Source organism: Amborella trichopoda, chromosome 6, assembly GCF_054954075.1.
Source record: "Amborella trichopoda isolate Santa Cruz 75 chromosome 6, AtrichopodaSantaCruz75HAP2 v2.0, whole genome shotgun sequence".
Lineage (NCBI taxonomy): Eukaryota > Viridiplantae > Streptophyta > Magnoliopsida > Amborellales > Amborellaceae > Amborella > Amborella trichopoda.
In genome coordinates, this window is record NC_142341.1 from 43052069 (window position 1) to 43066180 (window position 14112).

Here is a 14112-nt window from a genome sequence, read left to right on the forward strand (position 1 = left end):
ATTAAAGTTGGCACGAATCTCTAAAAAAATTATCACATGGGTGTGGGACTTGAATTTTCTATAGATCCGTATCAAATTTAATGGTAATCCTTTGAAGTCCTACAGACATGGAGAATGGTCCTATAAGATCATTATATATATATATATATATATATATATATATATATATATATATATATATATATATAAACGAAACAGTAGCTACACCATATAAACTAAATAATGCAAATTTAGCTCGTATAGAATTACTTCCACACATAATTGAACAAAATAATTATACAATAAATACGATAAATGATGGCTATGTTTTGAGAACCTAACATCATATTAAATCCTTGAGTTTTTAGATTTAAAGATAAAACATTTAAAATATTTGGATCTATAAGAGATACAGAATAATTTGGAAAACAATTGAAATATATTGGTCCACTACATAAACTAGATTCGACCATTCCTAGTAGTGAATCAGAAAATGGGTTTGTCTTGGAGTTAACAATCCCTCAAAATACAAATGTTCAAGTTAGAAGGGGTTGTGATGGGTGTATTTATCAAAATAATAATTAATTTTTTATTAAAAAATTGTTCAAATAGGGAACTTTACTATCAAACAAAGGTAAATTTGAAATTTTTACAAAAGTACAATGACATTTTGGAAGTTAGTGTTATGAAACTTTATTCGTAGAATGCCTTTGTCCTTTAGTTAAAATTTCAATTTTACCTCTTATAGATATAACAAAAGTATCATTTGTAATATTTATAAAATTACCCCACAAAAGTAACTTTTTTTAAATAATAGACTACAAAATTAATAAATTCCCCCCTCACAACTCCCTTTATCTTAAACATTTGTAATTTGAAGGGTTATGTAGTTTAGATTATATCTATATATGAAAAGTTTTCCTAACACCTATAGATAAAAATAAATAGTGATTTTGCCTACCCTCATCACCGTTCAAGTTTCAACGAGTGGTCTCCGATAGTGTTGTTTTTTTTTTTTTTATAAATCAGAATGACTTGAAATTTGGAGGGTATGTACATCTTACTGAGGCGCATCTAATAAAAATATAAAAAAAATTATTTGCAAAAACAAAATTGACCAAAATACCTCCGAAATGTTTCGGGGGTATTTTGGTCAATGTTTTTCATGTAAATATGTTTTTTATATTTTTCGAAGATTCCACTATTTTTTATGAATACACGCTCTAAATTTCAGGTCATTCTGAATTGTAAAAAAAAAGCGAAAAATAAAAAACTACCAGACAATCGTGACCGTGCGATGAAGTTTAGACGGTGATGGGGGTAGACGAAATCACTGTTCATTTTTGCCAATAGGCGTTGCGTAGTGTTTTTCATATATATATATATATATATATATATATATATATGGAAAAGGTTGTAATTTGCTCTATATCTCTCTCCCCTCTAACCCTCACTCTCTCCCCTCCACCTCTCATGACTTGCACTATCCAGGTAAGGATTTTACCTAACTTGTTTGTAGCCTTAGTTCACCAGATATTGTTCATCCTATTGCAAGACACAAATCACAATCTATTTTTTTCTTCTATTTTCTTTGTTCATGAATAGTAATCACGGAATGTTTACACTATTCCATCAAATACTTTGGTTTTTTTCATCGAGCTATTCTAAACGCATGTCCCCAACTGTTTACACCATTGCTTTGTATTTTCAATTAATATATTTGTGAGCAGACATCATGAACCTTTTTTTTTTCTTGGGGTTTTTGACATAAAACGACGCCTTATTCTTGATTTACGATATTTATGAATTTTGTTACTTTTTTCCTGTATGATTTTTGTTGAAAATATAGCCACAACAGATTTGAAGAGATTTGTTTTCTAATTGCGAAATACCTTCCCAACTTATATATCTGATTTCACTGATTTTTTAGCTGATTTTTGGGAAGTGGCAAGCAATAATATAGATAGCTGTAAAATGCTCTCCGAAAGGGTACATAAGCGGACACATCAGATTGAGAAGTGAGTTGAAATTAGTTTCAAACCCTCTTTTATGTTTTGCTTGAGTATATTTTCATCCATAGAGAGAGAAAGAACTGTTTATCATGTTTTCCTGATGTTGAAAAGGTTCAAACGCCATGGATGTAAAGTAATTTGCGCTCTGATAGATGTCGATGTTTTATTAAGATTGAAATTTTTGTGGTTGTTGATATTTGTGGAAATTCACATTATTTAGAAATAAAAATTACAAGGCATCTCATTTGAGCATACTGGACTCCTTGTTGCTCCTATTGAAAGGTATAGATGCATTTGTTCTATCTTTTTTCAAACTTTTCATTCCATCTTTTGCAAATATTATGTTTGTATTCCATCTGTTCCTTATATTATTCTTATCTTTTCCTTATATTATTCTTTGGTATTTCCTCTACTGTCTGTGCTCCTGTAACATGAAAATAGATTTGAAGAGATGGTCTAAGGAAGCTTTAAGCGTTAGAGCTAAGTGCTAGTATGAACTTACCCAAGTATGAATCTTTGAAGTTGAAGGGCCTCTCTTTCCTGTTCTCAGTTATTGTTGGAGTATTGAGAGGACCAAGTGAATGGTTTGCAGAAATTAATGAAGCTTTTTTTGCGTTATTTTACTGTCTAAACTTGGTAAATGGTCTTTGTAGTTGGCTCAGACAACACAAGTTCATGCGCGTAGTTGATCAATATGAATGATGTAACAGTCCATTCATTATCTATAAATTTGAAAGCATTTGATGTTGAGGTGGTTCGAGTCTTTATTTGTCAAGTGATTTAATCTTTCTATTTATTAACATTGTCCAAATCCATCTGAAGAAACGAAAGCCATATAATGTGTTTTGGAATGAGCATGGTGATGTAATCACATGAAAATAACATATCCAATGTCAATGAGCATGTGCATGCATATACCCTTTTTGCTTGATTTTCTTTCCTTAGTTCGCTCACACAGTTGCTGCACAATGATGCAACCATCCACTCCTACATGCCTAAAGAGTGCATGGATGCAGGCATGGTCATAGGTATGCATGGATGCATACCCCTCTCTCTCTCATACATGGAAACGAATATAATGAACAATTACAAAAAACTATATTAGGACCATTTGTTGGATGAACAATACATGGAAATGCATGGTGCATGGATGCAGGCATGCTCGTAGTAAAGGGCAATGATTTCATGCAACTGTTGTATAGTAATATAATACGATAATCTTCAAAAACCATATTAGGGCTATTTGTTTGATCCAAATTTGAAATTATACACTATTTTCATTCTAATGAACAATCACACAAAAAAAAGAACAAATTGAAAACACAGCGTAGAATGCATTATTTTAGCCCAATTAATATAGATCGTCCATTTGATAAGAGGCTTAGATCTAGGCCTTAGAAGGATTTTTTTTCTTTTCTAACTTTTTAGATGATTTTATTATCATTAGATGAAAAATGTTAAAAAAAAAAAATCATTTTGAGTTTGTAATGATTAAGATCTTGAAATTCACTAAATAAATGGTTTAGATTTGTTATTGGAAGAGACTCATTTTGACCATAATTAGGGTTCAAATTGAACTTTTATTTTTCTGAGATGGATTATTAAGATAAAGAGCAAGTTTGGTACAAAGCGCCAACAAGCATCATTCAAATGCAATTTGATCGAAAATAGGGATAGAATTGTAATATACAATAAAAACAAGAAATACGAACAAAAGTTCTCTTTCTTCATTCCCGATACATATCATCAAAGATCATCTGCATGATAACTTTCTTGAGATACAGGACCCATGGAATATTACACTTGCATAGTTTTGGTCATTTGGGCTTGAAAGCCTTGACAAGATGAGCCTCGCCCATAGCGCCAATGCTTTTCATGGTATTAGCTGTATTTTTAAGAGTAGAAAATGGTCCGGGACAAACTCTCGGACTTGTTTCTTACTGGGCTTGAAAGCCTTGAAAAGATGAGTAATGTCACAAATTTCCATGATATTAGCCCCAATCTCAAAAGACTAGATGTAATGCAAAGTGAAATTGATCCAAGATCATTAGGGCAAAGACATTCAATGCAGATCATCATCATTATAGCTTTTTTCTAATTAATTGGGGTCGGTTATACGAATTCTAGTCCATCCAAAATTCATGATAAGTTTTGACTAAATTTTATGCCGGTTGGTTACTTAACACAACCCAGCCTTTTTACCAGGGCATAGGAGGGGTTAAGGGAAAATTTAAAGTCCTCAACCTTCTTAAGACATCCAATGTAAATGAGCAACCGAATTTGTTTTCACCATCTGCTCTCTAACAATGTGAAACAATTATTGGAAAAATTACCATTTGATAATCTATAGTGTGTATTTATTGCCAAGCCTGAGTGCTTAAAAAGAAAGAATTGTACTTCGCCAAAACAAAGAGATTTTCTTTGAAGATTTACCAAAAAAGAAAAAAGAAAAAAGAAGTGACATTTTCTCTGTCTTTGAAGTGAAATGGTTTCAACCATAAGCTTACCCTATTGAAGTATACGAGGTCGAACTGGATTTTGAAACTTACCCTATTGAAGTATATGAGGTCGAACTGGATTTTGAAAGGAGATTTCTATAATTGTGCTCATCAAAAAACATGTACAGGATAAATCCCATGCAGCCATCAATACTAACATTTTTAGTAAACAACATAAATTAAGAAATTGGTTTCTTTAATGCCAAAAAGGTCGAAAATTCTCTCTTAAATTTACCAAAAAAGGCAAGAAGACTTGAAAAAGTATGAGTAAATAACAATACAATACATGTTCTTTTTAGAACCCTTAGAATCTATAGATAATTAATTTAAACCTATTATATTGATATTCTTTTAAACCATTTTTTAGCTCCAAACATTTTCTTTGAGCTTAGAAAACTTAAAAAAAATTGAATAAATCAATATGGATAACGTAAAAAATAAATGAAATCTGATAACTGATTCTATTAAAAAAATTAGCCCATTTGAATGTTAAAAAGTTTGGAAGTGACTTTTAGTCGCTCCGAAAACTTGCATTAGTGGGAAATGCTTAAAACATTAAGACTCCAAATTGAAGGAACAACCAAAGGGCTAACATAATCAGGGTTGAGTTTACCTTCATGTTTTTATTATGGAAACAAGGGGTTTTACATATATATACTGGTTACTGTATAATTATTAGGGAAAATATATCCGTACCACCTATTTTTAAGTTTCATATCTCAATAGACCCAAAAAACATGTCTTGCACCATTGAGTTTCTAGATGTTATATCTTCTAACCCGTTAGATTAATTTTACACACTTTAAACCTAATTTTTTAGCCCAAACAAATCTGAGAAAGACATGCACTTTCCACCATATCCTTTTTATCTCTTTACATGATATTTCTAAATCGTTTATATTTCTCTCTCCTGGTGATTCCCAAACCCTATCTCTCTCTTTCTATTCCCCAACTCTCTCTCTCTCTCTCTCTCTCTCTGTTTCTATCACTCTCTCTCCCCGTGTCTCTCACTCTATCTCCTGCATTTTTCCCCAAATCCTTCTTTCTTGAATTGGTGGTATGCCAAGGACTTTCATGGATATTCCATGGAGGTGAGAAGTTACTGTTCTATTTAGTGGCATTAAGGCCTTCCTTATTTCTTTTTTAACCAACAAATGATGTATGGGGAATGTGAACATGATTTTATGTATTGGTATGGTTGGCCCTAACAATGGAGATTGGTGGATGTGTTTAAGGAGATTATGGAGATCTATAATTTGTTGTTGATCTCATATTCACCATGTTCACTGAGAAGGTGATTTTGTTTCAAAAGATATAGCCTGTTTTTGGTATATAGAATGGATCCATATCTCAAGACTTTGAAGTTGCAAATTATGCAAAAGCTAGAAACCTATTTGTAAAATTATATTATTGCTTAGGTTCCCTAGAAACCTATTCACCAAAAGCTATGCTAAGTCTAAAATGATGTTAAATTGTGCAGTTCTTCCAAGTTCCAACTCTTCTATTGATATACATGTTTATGTAAAGATGGAGAGAGACAGGGGTAGGGAAACACAGAGAGAAAAAAGTAAGGGAAAAAGAGAGAGAGAGGGGCTTGTGGAAACATGGAGGGAGAGAGAGAGCGACAGACATGGGGAGAGAGATAGAAATTTGGGGGGGAATAGAGAGAGAAAAGGTTTGGGGAGAGTTGACCAAGAGAGAGAAAGAGAGAGAAAAGATTGAGGAATATCATGTGAAGAGAGATAAAAGATATCATTTAGAAATATATGTCTTTGTCAGATTTGGTTGGGCTAAAAAATATGTTTAAAGTGGGTAAAGTTAGTCTAGAGGCTTCAAAGATATAAAATATAGAAACTCAATGCTGCAAGATATATTTTAAAACTTTGGGTCTATTGAGATGTGAAACTTAAAAATAAGGGGCATGGAGATATTTTCTCTAATAATTATTGAAGAATTTGAACATTTAAACTACATAACTATTGGGACTATCATATTCTTGTTGAATTGTTTGCATCAAAATTCTAAGTCATGAGTTGCATGCGACACATAAAAGGAAATTCAAAAATATATACACTACTAACGACTATTTTCATACTATTGTTGACTTACATCATTTTAGAAAATAAAAAATTCAAATGATTAACTTGATTATTTTATTGTATTTGTTAATGATAATTCTCTAACTTATATCAAACTTTGTGGTGTTAAAGTTTATTTCCTCCTATTATCAATGTTTCACTCTTACTCCTATAATGATATTAGATTCTCCATATCACACTATAATTGTTTGCTCAACAGACTTAGCTGTGCAAATGTTAGCTCAACCAATTTTTAATGCTGCCGTTCCTATTTTTATTGTTATTATTCTTCAAAACATAACTATCATTAAAGGAGTTCAAAAGAAGGAGCAATTTACTATTATGACCATGAAACTCTTACTAAGTATATTTGTGATTGAGCTAATTGTTTGCTCAATGGACTTATTGTCCAAATGTTAGCTCAACCAAATTTTCTCATTGTCATTCTTATTCTTATTGTTATTATTCTTCAAAACATAATTATCATTTAAGGATTTCAAATAAGGACCAATTTGCTATTATGGCCATTAAACTCACACTAAGTATATTTGTGCTTGAGCTAATGAGATATAATTTCACTTTTATGAATGTCAATTGCAAATGCTCAACCTATTTTTATCACCACCATTCTTATTGTTATTATTATTATTCAAACATAATTATCATTGGAAGGATTTCAAAATAAGGATTATTACGTACATTATCCTCTTAAAGAAAGGAACCTCATAGTTAAACAACACAACCAACAACCTCCCTATAAAATAGTTATGCTCGAGCTAATTAGGTATACTTCTACTTTTATGGATGTTAATTGTAGTGAGGTCTATTTTCAATGATATAATGATGTGTATTGATTGTTGTCGATTATATATGCCTATTCAATTTTATTCTTTTTTTTTTTTTTTTTTTTTTTTTTTTTTTTTTTGTGTTTTTATCATGATTGTTTGTGTGATTTTAGCTAGAAATGGTGATTATGGATGTCCATGATTTCCTTTCTTTGAAATGTTGATTATGGATGTCCATGAATTCCTTTCTTTCTTCCTTTCACTTGCATAGTATCGTCTCCAAAAATTAGAGATGATACACGTAAAAGAATTGATTCTTGATTAATGGGCAATTGCAATATTGTTTTTCGTCACAAAATTTCTTTCTTGAGTTTTTTTTTTTTTTTTTTCTATATATATATATATATATATATATATATATATATTGGCTAATTTTTTTAACAATAGTTATATATTAAGAAAACTTTTCAACATTGTATTATGATTTTACTTTAATTAAGATGACTGATAGATTTTCATCTTCACCATACTAAATTGCTACTTAATAGAGCATGGTTTGTTTGTTTCTCTTTATCAACTTTGCTCTGACTGTGTTTGGGATCTTTGCATCTTATGCAACTAAACAGATTTAGGTTTATAAAGATGAGAACTTGTTTTTCATATTTGTAGACCCACATCACAAAAAAGAGATGAAGCTCTGCCTACCCCATGAGATAATATTTTATTAATACCTAGGACAATCAAATACTTTTTGGCTTTTACCATTATATATTCCACTTTCGGTCATTATCCATTTTTATTAAACAATGCATTTGCTGCTTTGGTTATTTGAAACTATAAATGTTAGTTTTGGATCCCCCATAATTCCCCCCCTTTCTCTCTTATACTTCGATTATCTTACTATGAACATCAAGCTCTCTTTCAACATATTTGTACTTTACCTAATGATATACATTTTTCACCTTATAAATTTGGCTGCTAATGCATCAGTAGTTATTTTAGATTATGAATGTATATTCAATTATATTTATCTCTTATCTCTTATAATAATTGATATGTTGTCTGTGTATATAATTTCAAATGATAAATTCCATATGAGGTAATACGATATTTGTTTTGGGTAAGTCGGTGGGGGAGAAGGCCATCTACCCAGGTTTTTATTAATAATGAAAGAAATTACAACTCATAAAGTTATAACCCTAGAGTAGGGCATTTGTGCGACATCATGAAGTAACACAAGAGAAAGAAAATCCAACGGTCTAGATCACCAAATAATGGTATGTGAGAAAATTGTAGCTTTCTTAGCGAGTGTATCAGCTACCATATTGACCTCATGATAAATGTGGAGTATGGAATAAACACGATCAGAAAGCTTGTATCGGCAATTAGCAGCAACAACATTGAGGACGCATGAAGCTCTTCAACTATTATGGATTATATTAACTAACAATGATGAGTCACTTTCGATCTATAAAGGGAAATAGTTAAGCTGGATGGCTAGGTCCACCCTTGTTTACAAGGCATGAAACTCTAAATAATTATTTGATGTTATTCGAAAGGGGTTGGCAAATGCAGCAATAAAGGAGCCAGTATCACTTCTAATTATGCCTCCACCACCTGCAAGTTTAGGATTCTGGAATGAAGCCCCATCAACATTTAGCTTAAAATGACTTTGACGAGGAAAAGACCATGTAACTAAAACATGGTGTCTGACTGTCTATTGGCGTCATGTAATCTAAAAGTTATCTACGATTGCTCTCTTTGACAATTTGAAGGTCCAGGCTTTAGCCTCTTCCATCTCTTTGACATGAGAGGTGATTCTCTTGTGCAAGTGTTCTTGTCTGGATATCTTCCCCCAAAAAAATCGATGGTTTCATTCCTTTTATAACATCCAAACTGCAGTGAAGAAAAGAGATAGCCAAACATTGAGTAGACCTTTTGATTTGAATATAAAGTCAATCTAGTTTTTTAGTATGGTTGCAATGGATGTATCCAAAGTCGGTCTTTTGCTACATCTCTAGGCAACCAATCTCCAAATACCCTGTAAAAGAACACAATGGAAAAGAAAGTTCAAACACTATCACCATTAGAATAGCAAAAGAGACACACGTAATCTGTTGAGATCGCTCTTTGTTAAAGAAGAAGAAAAGTACAAAGTCAATGATGAATAGCCAGTCAAGCGAGTCATTTGGCAAGGCCTTGAAGATTAGCTAAATGGAGCCCATATGCGTAATAAAATTCCTCGCCTCCTTGATAAAGAGTAATCGATTAGAAGAATGGACCCACACTAGAAAATCTCATTGTGGTTATAAAGGGATTGAAAATGCTTCTCTCTCCATTCAAATTTTAGTTAGAGAACATAAGGAGGAGAATGAAGCCGGGCAAATAATCAACTACCTTAAGTTTAGAAAAAAACTCCAAGATCCTCATGAACCTGGTCACCATAAGACTCCCAAATAAAATTTTCTGAAAGCTAAGGATCCGCCCAAAAATTTATTGTTAGGTCTTTCCCAATAATCCACATGACATTAGATCGTGGATAAGATAGTCACATCTGAATACCTTTCTATACATGAGAGCATTGTAGATACCTCATTTTAAATCTAGCAAATTCTATGGTTTTCTAAACCCTTAGGACCATATTATCCTAGTAGATCCAATTTAGTTACTCCAAAACTACCTAAATCCTATCCCAATTTAAAGTAGAGCCCAAGAGATTTCCAATGGTTTAAGAACTGCCTGAATCGGACCTACGGATAAAGAGATATAATAAATAACAATTTAGCCCCTATGAGACCCAACTATCGGGCCGCGGGCCGAGCTTTAATGGGCCCGACAGGCCCAGACGTGGACTGATGATACAGTCAATGCATCTGATGATGCTGTAAACACGTTTTCTTTAATTAGATAAGGCTAAAACTTCAAGATAAATCCAAAAAATTCACAAAAAACTCTCAAGTTTTAGAAAAAATCACCAATTGAATCTTATAAATACCCCCTCTCCCTAACTCAAAAGAAGAAAGAAAAAGAGACAAAAAAAACCTTAGAAATTCCCAAAATTAGGAAAATTATCCAAAAATACTAAAAATAGGAAAAACCCTTAGAAAATTCCTAAAACTTTAAAACAAATCCCAAAAAATTAGAGAAAATCTCAAAAATCATATTCAACTAATGGATATCACAAAGCCCTTATAAAACTAAGTAATTTCTCCTATATACCCCAAGAAAGACCGACAATTTTAAAAAAATCTCTAGATTGAAAACCCTAGAAAAGATAAAAACCCTAGCCTCCTTAAGTCCTAACCCCTAAGATTGAGAAAACCTAGACCTAAGGCACAAAAACCCTAGATCAAACTAGAATTAGGGTATAACAACCCTAGATCTAACCCTTCACACCAGAGATCTGCTGGTCAAAATCTGAAATAAAAGAGGCAAAGAAGACCGATTCTGATACGGGTAAGCCTTCGAAGGCTCGGGAGTCCCAGGCCATCCGGCCTGATTTGGTATTATTTCTTCCTCTCGCTTTCTTCTTCTTTTTCATGTTTTACTTCTTTTATTTATTTTTTATTTTTTAACTTGTCTTAAAAATCGTATTTTAATGCTCTGGATCACGTTTGCTCTGCAACAGATCTGGGAGTAGATCTGCTCGTTTCCGGCAAATCTAGCCTCAGATATGAATTCGATATGTCCCACCTTCTGTACCACTTTATTTACATCTTTTTAATTAATTTAAGGTGTTAAAATTTGAGAGATCTTTATCAGAAGATCTGTCAGATTTTCATTGTAAACAAGCATATTTTCTTTTTGACCCCCCAAACAAATGAGCCTTTGAAGTACTTATGTTTAAAAAACTATAATATTAAAGATGATGGATTTTCCAGAACTCTCCATGCCAACTTCATCATACCTGTGATATTAAACTCTAAGATACCAAGAATCCTAAGATCCCCTTCCTCGATAATAAAACATACATATTTCCACTTGACCAAATGAATTCGCTTCTTAGTCGTATCTGCCCATAAAAAACTATGTTGAAGCCTCTCCACCATATTACAAGTATGCCTACGTAAGATAAAAGACATAATCCAGAAGATAACCAATGAAGAAAGAACCGATTTCAACAGTTGTAACCGGCTTGCACAAAATAGTGATAAAGCTTGCCACGACCAATCTTCCCATAACCTTACCATCTCGATTATGGATTGTGTTTCAAATTACCATGAAAGAGAGGAATATCTAACTAAAGGAAATCCCTCATCGAAACCAAGCTCCCTCACAATAATTTGTTTAAACAATGAGCCACCATGAAGAACATGATTTTACTCTTTGGAACATTGAGTTTATGTCTTGTGGTCTTTTCACAATTAGATAGAAGAGAAGTCATACCACTAGCCTCTTTCTAAGATGCTTTACAAGAAATAATTGCATCATTAGCATAAAAAAGGTGAGAAATCCCATAGTCACATCTAGAAGGGAAAGTGATGCAAATAAAATTTGGGATTATTTATTTTTATTTAAATTTTAAGAATTTAAGGAATAATAAGTGAGCTGGGATAATTAGTAGGGGCATGAGGATTTTGGTACATGAGTTTTAGTAGGGCGTGAGTTGTCACCCAGGAAGGTCTATCTTTTTAGTTTAGGTTATAACATATAGATAAGGTAAAGATATTTTGGTTTAGGAAATAAGGTAAAGATCTCTTAGTTTAGGAAGTAATAAATGGTAGTTATCTTTTACTCTTAGAAATGCTAATGTGGAAGTTAAGAGAAAATAAGTATGTGAGAGAGAGAAAATAGGGAAGTGATATAGGTGGTACGTACAGAGAGAATGAGAATTGAGTAAATTTGATCTTATACAAAGATCTTCTTAAGTTGGATTCCCTTGCAGATATTGAGAGATGATATATTATCTCAAATTTTTTTTTTTCTTTTTTTTTATATACTTCTATTTTTCTAGTTTGTTATTTCTCCCTGCATCAGTTGATATCAGAGCAACTAAGATCCGGAGATGCAGTTTTTTGTAATGCCACTCAAAGCTAATTTTGCTATGGATAATCGCTTGGGACAAACTTTAGAAAGTGACCAAAGTCATGGAGGATATTCGAACTGAAGTACATGAAATGAATCAACGATGGTTGCAGGACACCATCCATCGAGAAGAGGGCGCTCGCATCCCCGTGGATTTGGCGCCAAAACTCATTGTAGAGATGAATCAGTTGCCCGACCGACCCGGGCTGTTGATCCCGATTGTAATGAAGAAATTTACTAACAAGATCCACATCCTATGGAGCATCAACATAATCTTAGTATTCAGTTCAATTTTTTCAAGTATTACTAGGAACATGAAAAAGAAAAAAAAATAATGATTGAGCCTGAGATCTCCGTGTTCTACTTCGATATAAGAGTGAAGCAAATTGAAGAAAAATACCAATGAGAATGGTGAGACTACGTCACCAATTATTGATTGGCTTCTGAAGGATATAAGCTTGAGGTCGAGCTTCTCCCTACCCTAGAAGAATGATGCAAATAAAAATTGAAATTATTTATTTTTATTTTTTATTTTTTTAGTTTTAAAAATTTTAGGAATAAGAAGTGAGCTGGGATAATTTATAGGGGTGTGAGGATTTTGGTGTGTGAGTTTTAGTAGGGCTTGAGCTGCTACCCAAGAAGGTCTATCGTTTTAGTTTAGGGAATAACATATAGATAAGCTCAAGATATTTTGGCTTAAAAAATAATGTAAAAATCTCTTAGTTTAGGAAATAATAAGTGGTAGTTATCTTTTACTCTCAGATAGGCTAATGTAAAAGTCAGAAAGAGAGAAAATAGGGATGGTACTAGAGAGAGAGAAAATAGAGAAGAGACATAGGTGGTACGTAGAGAGAGAATGAGAATTGAATAAATTTGATCTTTTGTGAAAATATCGTTTTGCGGTGGATTCCCTTGCAGATATTGAGATAGGGTATATTCTCTCTATCCTTTTCTTTTTTTATTTTTTTTATTCTGGTTTTACTTTCTCCAAGCATCAGAAGCTAGAGGAATTGAACATTGGGTTACCACATGATCCAGATGTCTACTAAAGAAATCTATAACCAATAGAAATAGATAGGGAGATAATGGGTCCACTTACCGTAAACATCTTTTACCTCTTAAATGCCTTTTTGGAGAGTTGTTATGTAACACTAAAAAAGAGGGGGTGGTAATAATGCAAAGACGAACCCAAGAAATAAACAATAAAGGAAAACCAAAAGACTGAAGTCTAGCAAGAGTAAATTCCTAGACACACAGTCATAAGCAATGCTTAGATCTACCTGCAAGCATATTTTGGGTTTCGCAAAATATATATGACATCTAGAGATAAGTTTGTTTGCCTTTATAATAACAAAAGAATTGTTCTTGGAATGTTTAGTAGTAATGGTTATTTCTATTTTAAGCTCTCTCTCTCACTTGTTATTCTTTCTTCATTATTAGTGAAATTGTCCTCTCTCATTCTCTCTTCACTATTTGTTATATTTGTGCTTTCTTCCGTTATGATTCCCTAAAGGTAAAGAAGAAAGTATCCATTTAGAAAATAATCTATATTTTTAGAGATTATGATAGTATTGTAAGCGTGACCTGACCTTATAATTCTCTGTTGGGTACAAATTATAAGATCAGAGATTATATGCTCTTATGGTATGATATTCTTATTAGAAGCATAACAACACTAGCATCAAGTTCAAAGCTATAGTTATGGTTAAAAAAAGAAAAAAAGAAAGGAAAAATA